The sequence below is a fragment of the Ambystoma mexicanum genome, chromosome 2q (assembly GCF_040938575.1).
Source record: "Ambystoma mexicanum isolate Mex_15411 chromosome 2q, UKY_AmexF1_1, whole genome shotgun sequence".
NCBI classification, from domain to species: Eukaryota; Metazoa; Chordata; class Amphibia; order Caudata; family Ambystomatidae; genus Ambystoma; species Ambystoma mexicanum.
This window is the reverse complement of record NC_090924.1, coordinates 184,668,681-184,682,964: the sequence shown is the minus strand read 5'-3', so window position 1 is coordinate 184,682,964 and position 14,284 is coordinate 184,668,681.

The following is a 14,284-nucleotide window of genomic DNA, read 5'->3' as shown; positions in this document are numbered from 1 at the left end:
GGGGGTTTATTAAGGGAATCGGGTATCGGTTCTTTATGGTGATTTGGTTGAGACGGCGGTAGACTACACAGGGACGTAAGTCTCCTTCCCTTTTGGGGACGAAAAAGATGGGACTGGCAGCAAGGGACTGTAATGGGCGAATGTGGCCTATTCTTAAGGCGGTCTGTAGATAGTCCTTGAGGGCCTGATCTTCTGTGGGAGACAAGGAATAAATCCGACCACAAGGGATTACGGCATCAGGGACCAGGTCGATGGGGCAGTCATAAGGTCTGTGTGGCGGGAGATCTTCAGCCTTTCTTTTGTCAAAAACATCCAGGTAATCCCTGTATTCTGCAGGTATGCCAGAAGCGGTGACTCCCACGACATGGTTAGGAGGATCAGACTCCATATCATGCTCATCCGTGAGCTGCAAATGGGTCAAAGCGCCCAACACTTGAGAAGGGGAGGTCACCGGCCCAGGGTATACCAGGCAATGATTTTGACAATAGGGGGATTCGAATAACACCTTACTCTGGGCCCAATCAACGACTGGATTGTGGGTTCGCAACCACGGAAGACCCAAGATGAGACCAAATTGTGGTGTCGTGATAAGATCAAATGACAGGGTTTCTTTGTGTTTTTCGTGGATGACAAGGGTCAATGGTGCTGTCTGTGCTTGATTGGGCCTGAGACGAGCGATGAACCGTCAACAGCTTACACAGTTTCCGGTCGTCGTTTGTTCAAAACGGGTAAGTTAAGTGAGGTGGCTAATGCTATGTCGACGTAGTTCCCCGTGGCCCCTGAATCAATCGCCAAGTGAACCTGATGTGGAGTGTTGTCGGGGGAAAGTAGAAGGGCCTGAATATGCATGGGTCCCGCTAATGTTGAAGGTGAGGAGGAAGAAAAGGGAGGACCCGTTCAAACCCCCTCACTTAGGGACGGGCTTTCTGAAAAACCTCTGCTTTAGGTTTAGGACGTCAAGGACATTCCCGGACGTAATGGCCGTTCAACCCGCAGTAAAAGCATGCGTTGGAGGTTCTACAGCATTCCCTTTCAGTAGCTGTAATAGGGCTACAGACCCCGCTGATTTGCATAGGCTCAGTACTGGGATCGCTGATGCTTGGGTTCGAAAAGGGAACAGATTTTTTGGCCTCAACTCTTCTCTCAGCCCTTCGGGCATCGACCTGTAGTGCCAGATCCACGGGTTTGGGATATTGTGCCGGCAGCGAAGGTACAACTGCCAGTGCATCTTTCATAGCCTCATTTAGACCACGATAAAACACCACAGCCTTTTTATTCTCCGGCCATGCTGTCTCCACTGACAATTGGTTGAAGCGAGTAATGTAATCAACCAGTGGACTCTTACCTTGGGCCAATTCTAACAATTCTATATCCCGTATCTGTGCTTTGTGTCTGGTATCAAACACTCTCGTCATTTCCGCGATTAGCAAATCGAAATCGTATAGTACGGGGCTGTTTGTTTCTAGCAATGGGTTGGCCCAGGTGGCTGCTATGCCTCCCATGTGTGAGAGTGTGAATGCCGCCTTCGTTGTGGAATCGGGAAAAGTTAGGGGGCGGCACAAAAAATGAAGTTTGCACTGATTAATGAAAGTGCGGAATTTGCTGGGATCTCCCTGAAACTTTTCGGGAGGGGCCAAGGGGAACGGCGTGGGAACGTAGACCGGGGCAGGAGTCGGAACAGGGGCCGGTGGGCTCATCTGGGAAGAACTATCCCCGAACTCAGGATCAGGAGGGAGTGCATGACGTTCGCTCTGTGTAGTGTCAAGTCGCTGATGGATAGCGGCTGTGGCAGCAGACATATCAGCTCTGAGAACCATAATGGCCTGAACTAAAGCAGCCACCTGGTCCCCGGCGGCGGCATCCATAGCCAAGGCAGAGAAGGCTTCTCAGTCTGTCACAACGAAACCTCTGCGATGTCTATGGGTACCTCTGTCCCCAAGCACCAGTGAAGGAGAAAATAATATACTAACTCACCAGTTATTGAGGCCACAGGTGCAAAGGGTCAGGAACAAGGGTACCAGGTGCTGCAAGGGAATAGCAGGTAAGTGTGAGTATACGGCAGTAACCTGGGAATGACCAATAATCAAGAAAATGGAGTGGGACCTACATAGCATGGGAGAAGAACCAGGATGGGGAGATAGTCGGGGGCGCTGGAGCCAGACCCCCCTCACTTGGGGCTTGACGTGGTTCTGAGCCGAAGTCCAAAACAACCTTGAGCCAAAGGGGAGTTCCAGAAGCAGTTCCAAAATGTCCAAAGCAAAAGTGTCCAAGATCCGAGGAAGGCAAAACTCAAAAGTTCCAAAAGCCAAGTCCGAAATCCGTAAGAAGCAGGTCCAATGATGCAAGCCAGAAAGTCCAAAATCCACAAGGCAAAGTCCGGGCAACCAAATCCAAGGAGCAGGCAAGACCGTCCAAAATCACCAGAAACCAGGGTTCAAAAGCCAGAAGGTCAAAATCCAGGAAAAAACACAACGCCACTCGCAATGCTGAAAACAGCTGAGAAGCGCGGAAGCTCGGCTTCAGTGTACTTTTCAGCCGGTGCTTGGGTCATGTGCTCACTTCCTCACTGGGCCACGTGAGTGGCGTTGTGTATCACGTGACCCTTGCAACCGGGAAGCGGCAACAGGATTTGCTGGGCGGGCCGCTCCTTCAGCATCACGTGGGCATTGACCACGTGACCAGGAAGCCGGGGTGGTGAAGACCGATCCACCCCAGCGCCACCGCGGCCACAGTTTCCATGACGCCGTGCGCCGCCTCCCCCATGCGGGGAGCCCGGCGCCATGGCCTCTGAAGGGGCGCGCCCGGGAAGGACCACCGCCGCAGGTAGGGTGTCGCTGGGAGGCGGGCGGTGTTATGCGCTGGGAGGTGGGCGGTGTTTTGTGACTCGTGACACTGAGGCCGACGTTACTGGCAGGTCCTGCAGGCTCACGGTTCCTGAAGCGACTGTCGGACTGACTCAAAGTAAGAAGACTGGAGGGTCCTGCACTGCCGAGGGAAGTAACCCGCAGCAGAGCAAAGCAACAAATAAAAGGTGCGCTCCTTAAAACCCAGGCAGGGCCCGACCTTCCTGGCTATCCGGTTCACTTTAGCTCTGTACAGCAAATTCGACCAGAGGAGGGAGACCTGGCTTGCAGTTTGGGTGAACTGGTTGGTCTCACCAGTACCTGGTAGATCTTCTCTGTCCTTAGAGTCTGAAGATTCAGACCTTCAACAGGGCTTCACCGGGCGGTTCAGTCGTGGTAGGGGTTCTCTTCTGTAAGCTCCTCTTCGGTTCTCTCGTTCTTGTTCCAGTGGCGACTGCCTTTCCAGCCTCAGAGACCTGCTTTTTATGCAGTTTCCCCCATTCACACAGCCTGGCTGTCAATCACACCGCAGGGTGGGTGTCCTGTCGGGACAGCCACCTAGCCAATCAAACAGGAGTGCCACTTGGGTTACCAAGGGAACCTATGGCAGGGGTCCTAAAACCCCTCCCTCACATCTGCCTACCCAGACTTTCAAGCGCCTAAGGAGGGCTTCTGTGCAGAAGTCGTAGAAAGGACAGCGAACAAAGGAACCAAATTTGGTTTGGCGCAAAGAGAAAAACACGAGAAAGACTTTTACAAAAAGAAATGGTGAATAAACCCAGCCGGAACCAAATTAAAACAAATATGGTCCAGCGGATTTAAGTTGACGCTACCAAGATAGCCTAAACAACACAAGAAACAATAATAAACGCTGCATAAGAACTGGTATTCTTCACCTTCAATATTTGCTAACTTAGTGAGATACCTTTTTAGTCGGGGCAGATGTATCTACTCTTTCCCCGATCCGCATCATATTTGTGCTTGAATCAAGAAAATAAATGCCACAACAGCCATAACATTTTGGTAAATGATTATTAATGTGATATTGGCACACTGCAATTTGCATAAAAAAGAAAAATGATATATACACATGAACTTTTGATATACAATACATGAAATGTAAGTACACTAAATGAGGTAAAGAACCTCATTGCACGTTCCTGTTTAGGAGGAATAGTAAAGAGCCAGACTTAGAAAGGGCAAAAATGCCAGTGAACAGAAACCCAGTGCTGGAGGGAAAAAGGAGTAGGAGTAAAAGAGTATCAAAATGTAAGTACCCCTGAGTTGAGTCAGGTCATGAGGAAAAGATTAATGCAAAAAATGTTTTTGATTAAAATTTGAAGACTTGGTATCAAAATTAAAATCTAGGCCAAGTTTTCTTCCACCAAAGAATTAAGTGAGAAACTAAAAATAAAAATAAAAATATTTGCAATAACTGTAACAACTCTGGGTATTAGGTTCATACGCCAGAGGTTTCTCTGTGTATACTACAATTCTAAAGTGTATACATCTAGGTCCTGTCTTATGAAATACAGGGTGGTTCAATTTTCACAAGTGTAAATACTAAATGTAAGTTAATGAATAATTGAACAAATCCATTATTTTTGTAGCTTTTATTGGTTTGACATGTTCTGCTCATGCGTGAATGTCCATAATTTTGAAGAGATTGACTCCATGAATTCTATCAGGAAACCCCCATCGGGTCTGCCAACGCGTGTTAGGGGATTGCTCTCAAGGGAACAGGAGGAACAGGAGAAGAGAAACACAGCTTCCAGATAGTCTGTTGGGTCCCCAAGAAGGTGAAATATTTCATCTGTCCAAACACTGGAGGTGGAATGCCCTTAATCTTAATCGCGTTTCGGTGGTCTAAACCTGCCACCTTCATCAGGGCGGAATCATGGTACCCTGTTGTGAAAGGGGGACAAAAAGAAAAAAAGAGAAGAAAAAATAGATTGGAATTCTAATTGAAAAGTCACAAGTTAAGGTTGGGTGGCAAGTTCCAGGCTTGAATTATCTATTTGTATCAAGTCTGCTATAAAGTTAAAAATTGACAGGTTTTTTGTATAGCACCTGAGTGCTAGTTGCCCCCACTATGGTAGGAGAAAGGAAAAAAAACATTCTTCTTGTTCCCACGTAGTGGGGTTGTGGAACAGTCTCCATGGCCGGGAGACTGAACCTGCGCGCTAGCTCCCGTTGCCCAGATGGTCCGGCGGCGAGGTAGCTAAGACACAAGGTGTGCGTGGCGAGTTTGATGTGCTGCACTTTGCCTGTGGATGTGGAAAGAACCTCTACATGGTGGTGTTCCCGGCGGGACGGGGGCGCCGGAGGGCAGATGAATGTTCGTAGCCGCTTTCCGGTATGCCCGCACTCAATGTTGCAGGTGCTTGAAAAATTGCGCCTGAAACGAGATAGAATTATAGAAGGCGTAATGAGGAGATAAAATTCCTCTTCTGCTAGTAAGTTGAGCGGAGGGTGGGAGACAGAAAGTTGGGTAGGCGCAAAGTCTGTGCGCGGGCTAGGGCCACTCGTAAATGAAGAGGGCACAAGTGGAGGTGCTTACCTTAAAGGGCGGCTGTGTGTTTCCACATGGTGCCGGCTTCTGAGTGATGCAGGCGAGCGATAAACCGCTGTGTAATTCCTTTGCTGCGGCGTCTGGAGGAGAAAAGCCTCACTCTGAAAACCAGTCGCTATGCTTCTCCGTGTAACGTGACCCAGAAGTGGCGGCTCACTGACGACGGAAGGAGAAGACAGTGGCTGGAGGAAGGAGGATGATTCGTCCGTCCTGAGGGGTGTGTGTGAGGAAGTGCATGAAATTGGTCCAGCCCAACTGGCGGAAAGAATAAACAAATACTCGCTGGAGTCAAAATCCGAACTTTTCTTGCCGGCTGAGTAAGTCGGAAACCGATCCCTTTAATTATTGCAGGGAGGTGTCGGTTCGAATCTCTGGGAATAGTGGTATGGTGTCTAAGATGGTATGCGTTTTTCATTTAGACCGTTTTCCCAACTGTCAAGCCTGTGGATCCAGAGGCTTTCCAGTCCCAGGAGGCGTTGTTGTGTACCTGAGCTGGTTGGTAACTTTTCCAGGACCCACCATAGCAGGTCTTCAGGTGTATGTTTCATGTTGAGGTAGTGTTGGACCAGCGGTGAGGTTTCTTTCTTGCATCTGATCATAGATCTGTGCTCGGAGATGCGAATGTTTACACTAAGCATGGTTTGTCCAACATATCTTAAGCCACAGGGGCACTCGATACAGTAGACCACTTTTGCAGATTTGCAGTTGCTGAAGTGTTGAACAGTCAAAATTTTGTTACCAAAGGTGAAGCTGGGCATTTTCTTCGTATATTTGCAAGCTACACATGAGCCACATGGATGGTGTCCCACAAGTGGTCGCAGGTTCCAAGGTCCCGCCCGTGCTGATATTTTGGTGAAATTAGAGTGGACCAGGAATTCGCGGATATTGCGTGACCTCTTGTACGCAAACCGTGGTTTGTTTTCCTCTGGGAGATTGAGTTTAGCCAGGGGCCAATATTTCCGAATGATGTTCTTGATGTCATATGTATGAGGGCCATGCGTGAGTACACACGTGAGTCTGGTATCTTCCTCTGTTTGCTGGTTCTCTCTTGTTGTCAAAATAGATTCACGGCAGGTAAATCTCACCTGTTTCTTTGATTTGGATCTGAGTTTTTTAGGGTAACCCCTAGATTTCAATCTTGCACCTAAATGTGCCGCATTGTTGTAAAATTCTTCCAGTTGTGTGCAATTTCTCCGGAGACGTAACAATTGCCCATATGGCAAATTTTCCTTAAGGTGTTGTGGATGGTTGCTTGTAAAATGTAACAATGTATTACAATCAGTTGGTTTCCTGTAAAGGTTGCATTCAAGTTTGCCCTTTTGGTGACTGATTTTCAAATCCAGGAAGTGTATAGTTTGTCTATTGTGTTCCATGGTGAATTGTTTGTCAGGGTCCTGATTGTTAAGCCATGTCAAGAAAATTTCAAGTTCTTCCGTAGTGCCTTCCCATATGAAGATGATGTCGTCTATAAATCGACGCCACCATTTAATGTGTTGTTGCCATGGGTTGCCTCCGTTGGATACATGTTTTTTCTCAAAGGCTGCCATACATAGAATGGCCAAACTGGGGCCAAAAGTCGCGCCCATGGCGGTGCCCTTCGTTTGCAAATAAAACTGGTTATCAAAGACGAAAAAGTTCTTGCATAACGCCACAGTCATAAGCTCAATAATGAATGCTGGTGGAACTCGTGATTGTAAATTGGTTAGAGTAAGAAAGTCATAAATGCAGTCAAGAGCAGCATGTTGTGGAATGCACGTATACAATGCTTTGATGTCCATAGTGACCAAAATTTGGATGTCAGGATTGTATTCCAGATTATCAAAGGTCTGTATTGTGTTGGTAGTATCCCGTAAGTAGGAATCTGTGTTGCCAATCATTGGTTTCAGAAATTCATCAATGAATTTACATAAGGGTTTTAAAAGGGACCCACACCCTGATACAATTGGACTGCCGGTGGGTTTACCGCATCTTTATGTACTTTGGGTAAGGCATATAGGCATGGTGCACGTCCATCAGATGTTGTCAGGAAAATCGTCTCTTTTACTGTAATCCAGCCTCTCTCTAGGGCAAATTGGACTATTTCGGAAATTTCAATTTGCATTTCTTTGGTCGGGTCTTTCCGCAGGGGCTGATAGCTGTCTCTGTCATTGAGCAGGGTCATGACCATAGTTTTATACTGTTCGGTTGACATAATGACAATGCGTCCGCCCTTGTCTGCTGGTTTTATAACGATCTCATTGTTGGTGGCTAATTGGGTAAGAGCTTCCAAGATAGCCTAAAACAATACCAAAGTTATTTAAGATAACCGCGATAGGAAAAATAGGGTAGCTACCACTGCCACCAGCCAAGTCTTAATGAAAAGGGAGTGAAACAATGCTCCAAGAAAAACAGACAACAATTATTAAAGTATTATCCCTTTCCAGTACTCTATGTAAGATGGTCTGTACTGGGTCAGTGGATTTAAAGAGACTAATAAAGTAAATGGCAACTTTACATGTTCTTGGACACAGTAGTCAGTCCCAGAAAATGGAGTCTGAGTTGGGAAGTCTAAAAGACAACCCTGTGTCACTGCACTAAAGGTGTTGTGTAACACACAGTACAAAGATGATGCCTGTGGAGTAGGTGAGGCTCCACAGTCTATGAACACAAAAAATGTTAAACACACACAGCAAAACACATGCAAGAGTGGGAAAAAAAGGCTAACACTCTTACCAGGTGAAAGAATAAATCTAAGAAATCCAGCAAAGCTGCTGAGGGACTCACTAGGTAAGGGAAATTGGCCAAATTGTTGAATTCTCCCTAACACAGCAAACCTCCCAAGCCAATAGCACACTGACTATCTGCTCATGGAACACTCGTTGCTATTTTCACTTATATCAAACTAGCAGACCAGATCTAATAAACGCCGATATTATATGTCTACAAGAGACATGACTAGACAAAAAACCAGTGTGTGATGGTTTCACTACATATATGAACCCGGCCATCTGCGGACAGAAAGGACTTAATCAAGATGGAGCGAAAATGAAAGTAATTGAAACCCAGAAAATTAATCCATGGATTCAAATAGCAATACTGCTGCAAGATTTGACGCCCAGCAACGCCAACTACCACGGACCCACAAGTCGCCGGAAACAGTACTTGGGAATCCTAAATACTTACTGGAATCCCCTCATTTCTTTTTTTTTTTAAACTTTTGTGTATTGGCAGGTGGTTAAGACAGGCACAGCACAGTTAGCATGTAAGCAAGAAAACAGCATAACAGTATCAATATGCATTGCATCACAAATAATATCAACTTCACATTTTGAAGGGGGTGAACATTGTGGAATAGTAGAATAGTAGAAGAGTCAGGTATCAAGATGAGTCTGGTGGTGCCGGTGAAGGGGCGGAGGTCCACTCGGCCCCCTCTTGGCTGTTCAGGTAACTACAAAATTCAGTCCACACATTTCCAGGGCAGGATGTCATGGGCAAGGATCCGATGTACTCCTCCTCGCATGTTTGTAGCCACGTGAGGGCACTCAACCCTATGTTGAGAGTGGGGGCGGGGGTGCGGCGCTTCTAGCATTGTACTATACATTTTTTGGCAACAATAGCACTTACATTCAAGAACTTCGACGTCTTCCTTACATTTTCTCCCGTCCAAATAACAAACAGCAAGGCTAATGGGTCCATCTCTACCGGGGAGCCTATTATCTCGGAGAGCGCCTCTGTCACCTCCTCCCAAAACTTGTGCAGCGCAGCACAGGACCAAAACATATGAACATGGTCTGCCTAATTTGATTTGCATTTCGGACATGTATGTGTCGAGGTGAGCGTGAATTTTGCAACTCTGTATGGCGTGTAGTAGAGCCTGTTGAGTAATTTGTATTGAATGCAGCGGAACCTAGCGCTGAGTGATACCTTGCACGTGTGTGCACACATTTTGCCCCACATTTCGTCAGTGATCTCCATTTTGAGCTCCCTGGCCCATGCCACCCGTGGGTCCGGGGATGCATTCTCTAGTTTGCCCATCTGCATTTTATACAGGGAGGATACTATGCCCCTACAGCCTGTGGAGTTTGCTATGTACTGGAGTTCAGGTGAGTCTGGAGGCTCCTCTGGGAAGGAGGGCCACATTGCCCGTACCGCTGCTCTCAACCTGTAGTACTGCAACAAGTCAAGCGCAGAGCTGGGGTGCCCAGGGCGCAGAGTTTGGGGGGTTATGAATGAACCATCCGGGTACAGGTCGGTCAGGGCACGATATCCCAGATTTTCCCACCGTTGAGAGAGGTGTTGGTCATGTGTAGGGGTGAGGCCGTGAAATTGCCGCAAGGGGAGCCACTTATAGTATGGGCACTGTACCGGACTGGGGGGAAGGATATTATTCCATGCCCTAATCGTGGTAGCCACCGGGTCCCATGGGGCATCCGCACCAAATCCATGGTGTAATAGAAGGGTCATGATGTGGGTACCGTCCCCCGCCATTTTTTCCAATTTAACATGTGGGTCCGGGATGGGGTGTGTGTACCAATGGGTAGCATGTTGGGCCTGTGCAGCGTTCCAGTAGAGAGTTAAATCGGGGGCATTAAAGCCCCCCTTCTCGTAAGGCAGGATCATATGTTGCCACTTCTTGCGGACCGCCCCGGAGTGCCAGAGAAATTGAGCAAACGCTGTGTGAAGCCTCTTGAAATACTGCTTGCCTGGCAACACTGGCACATTCACAAAAATATAGAGGAGCTTAGGTACCGCGATCATTTTAATTAGGGAGAGTTTGCACGCAAGGGATAGAGGGAGATTACGCCATTTGAGCATCTTGGATTCAATGAGCTGCGCCGTTGCTTCATAGTTGTCTACCAGCGGGGAAACTTTAGCCAGTGACACTTGAACCCCGAGGTACCTGATCCCAGCAGGGGATCAGCGTAGGGGGAATTCGCAGGACAGTTGTTGAGTTGTTTTAGTGAGAGGGAAGATTTTGGATTTTGAGTAGTTTATGGTGAAGCCCGAATAGGTGCCTATTTTTGTTATATCTTGAATGATAGGGTCCAAGTATGTGGAGGGTTGTCTGACGTAGAGGAGTACGTCATCCGCGTACAATGAAATGATTTCCGGTGTACCCTGCAACCGAATGCCCTTATGAGTATGTCGATCTCTAACATGATCGGCCATAGGTTCAATGGCAAGCGCAAAAAGGATGGGGGAGAATGGGCAGCCTTGTCGGGTACCCCTGTGTAATTCAAAGGGGGAAGAGGGGATGGAGTTAACTAGCACCCTTGCCGATTGTCCCGTGTACAACAGTTTTATATAGGAGATCATGTTCGGCCCTATTCCCATTTTCGCCAAGACAGCCCATAAGTATTGCCATGATACCATGTCGAACGCCTTTTGGGCGTCTAATGTGACTGCCACCGCGTCCGCATTTGGATCAATTCTAGACAGTACATTGAATAGACGCCGGATGTTGAGTGCCGGAGAGCGGCCAGGGACGAATCCGCTCTGGTCGGCATGGACTAAGTGAGGCATGAATGGAAGGAACCTATTGGCAATTACTTTAGCAAAGATCTTCATGTCAGTATTAATGAGGGACAGGGCCCTGTAGGAACCTCATTCGTCTGGAGGTTTCCCTGGTTTGGGGAGGATGGTGATTAATGCGTCTCTTAAAGAGGGGGGGAGGGTGTGTAAGCGGAGTGATTCAGTCTAAACCCCATGCAGTATCGGTGCTAATATGGCAACATGCTCCTGATAGACCTCAGATGTGAGTCCATCGGGATCCGGGGCCTTGCCCTTAGGGAGATCCGAGATCACCTGGACTATCTCGTCCAATGAAAACGGGGCATCAAGCAGTTCCCTGGTCCTTTGAGAGATCAAGGTCATAGGGATGGACTCTAGTAGGTCGTCAAGGTCACGGGCTGTATGCTCTGGTTGGGGACCGTATAGGTTGGCGTAAAAACTGGCGAAAGTGTCAAGGATAGCCTGGTCTGACCAGTGTCTCTCCCCCTTCTCATTGATAATACTATCTATACGAGTCCTGCCTACCTCAGACCGGACCAGTCTGGCCAGGGTCCTGCCCGGCCTGTCCCCCTCGCCATATCTTCGGGCAGCCGCAGGGCGGGTATAATATCTTACTTCACTAAGGGCATGTGCTTCAAATAGTTCCAGTTCCGTCCTAATCTTCGGTAGGGTGGCAGGTGCTGGCTTGGAGGCATACTCTTGTTCTAAAGTTTTAAGCTTGGTTTCGGAGAGATTTAAGGCCTGCTTTATGGCCTTGAGGACCCCTGCTTCTCTAGAGATACACATTCCCCTGATGTAAACTTTGAATGGCTCCCAACGGGTCCCCTCGGACGTATCAGAGACATTGTTATTTTCGTAGAACAGGTTTATGTCGGCTAGTATCTCAGTCCTAAAGATGATATCTGATAGAGCGTTGGATTTGAAACGCCAGGCGGGGCGAGCCCCAGAGGCATTACCCAGCTGGATCTGAAGTAGCACGGGGGGGTGGTCGGAGAGTGTGCATGCGAGGATCTTAAGATCAGAAACCCTGCCCATCCGGCTACCTGACAAGAGGAATAGATCTATTCTCGAGGAACTGTCATGTACCGTGGAGTAAAACGTGTAGTCCCTCTCCTGGGGGTGGAGTGTTCTCCAGGCATCGTGTAGATTCAAGGAGCCCATGTGAGTTAACAGCTGCTTGGCCGCTCGGGTTATAGGTCTACGGCCCGTGGTTGTTCTGTCTAGGGCCGTATCAAGTATGAGATTCATGTCGCCACCCCATATGATGGGGACATCTACATATTTCATGAGAATGGAAGATACTGTATCTATGAAGTCGGGAGAATCAATATTGGGAGCATACGAATTCACAAGTAGGCATTCTTCGCTAGCTAAGGTACAGTGCAGGATCACAAATCTACCTTCAGGATCAATGTGGGATGTGTGGAGCGTGAACCCAACTGATTTGTGGATGAGAGTGAGGACTCCCCTGGACTGAGTGGAGTACTGAGTATAGCACAAACACACCGCCGAACACGGCATTGCAGCTGCAGTGGGGGCTACTGCTGCCGTCTGGCCAACCAATATTAAAACTTTAGACATATAACAACATTCACATTTTCCAGCATTGTTCGACTATTAAAGTAGAGGTTACAAATTAAGGATAACTGTGGTTTTAGGATAGCAAGGACGAAGTTGGGACTACCACAGGCCAGTGCATGATGGTGCGGCCCAGTTTCTGGAGTGGGGGGACGGGATCTGGCAACAACATCACGAGATGCAGGGAGACAACTTCCGCAGGGTGCAAAGTACTAGCTAAGGCGCCAGGGGACCACGGCCAACCAGCAAGTGGGGTAACAAGGGGGCGGGCAACAGTGCGCCAGGTGAACAGTGTCACGGTCTCCTCTTCTGCCAGAGGTCAGCGGAGGAGCCCAGGGAGTACAGGGTCAATCGTCGTCCATTTGTTCCTCTGGAGGATTCACCAGCGGGACCTGCGCTTCGATAAACTTGACGGCCTCATCCGAGACCGTAAAGAAATAACTTTTGTTGCGGTGAATGAATTTCAGACGAGCAGGGAAAAGCATAGAGTACTCAATTTTCCTATCTCTCAACATCTTCTTCACCCCGCTAAATCGGCGTTGCTCCATCTGGACCCCCACCAAAAAGTCAGGGAAAATTCTGTTGATTTGGGACTCAAGCCTCAGCTCGCCTCTCTCTCTGGCCAAAAGGAGAATATGATCCCTGTCTTTGTAGCTCAGTAATTTTGCGATGATTGGCCTGGGGAAGTCGCCTGGTTTAGGGCGGGGCGCCAGAGAGCGGTGCGCTCTTTCAACCGTGAAGAATGGTGAAAGCTCAGGGTTACCAAGGAGATCTTTGATGAGTTGCTCAACCGCGAGCTCCATGCGACCCTTGAGTGCTGATTCAGGAACCCCCACAATGCGAATGTTATTTCGCCGTGACCTTGATTCAAGGTCATCGTTCTTGGCTTTGTCCTGTTTCATGTCGCGGACGAGCTCTGTAACTGTGGCCTGAAGGGTATGAATGTGATCTTCATTGGTACCAATCCGTTGCTCCGTCTCTGTGAGCCTGGACCCGTGCTGGTCAATTGGGCGCGTAGGGAGGCGACATTAGCGTTGATGTCGTCCAGCTTTTCATGGAAGGATGCAAAGTTTTTTGCCATGTACTCCATCATGGTGGTTAGGTCTGGTTGCGGGGGATCCGGCAATGTCTCGCTGTCCTCCTGTGTCGCAGAGGAGGACGCAGGATCCGCCCGGGGGGCCGCCTTGGCCAATTTGTCCATAGTGCCCACTTTGTTAGCACCCCGCGCTCTGTTGGACATTATAATGGTGGGGAGCCCCTAACAGATCTGGCAGAGTTAGAGGCAGGCAGCGGCCGAGGATCCGCAGGGGAAGATGAAGGCAGGGCTGCAGCCACCGACCGCAGATATTGTAGGCCCAAGGGTGCTGATAGTACGCTGACAGGGTGGGGAAGGCAGATTTCGGCGTGGCAGCAGATATGATGTAGGCCAGCAGGGGGTATGCATGGTCCAGGACAGTGCGGGTCTCATGGGGAGCGGAGGCCTCGCCGATTGAAGGAGCTGAGGGGCCCCCGCGTGTCCCGTGTGAGTGTTGGCTCACCAAAATCGGCCAAGGCCCAGAGCGTTGAGATGGCAACAAGTCGGCGCGGGGACCACACACCGCCCAGGGAATGGCACCGCAATCACCGGACAGTTGGGTGAGTGGGGCACCTCCCCTCACAATGGCACCCTGAGGTGTGTCAGACCGCTATAGTGGCCACGACCCAATGAGTTCCGGAGCGAGATGTGGCGAGGGGCAAGGAAATGGGCGCGCGACCACCACTACTAGGTAGGCCGCGGCGCCCGTGGCGAGGCAGGATGCAG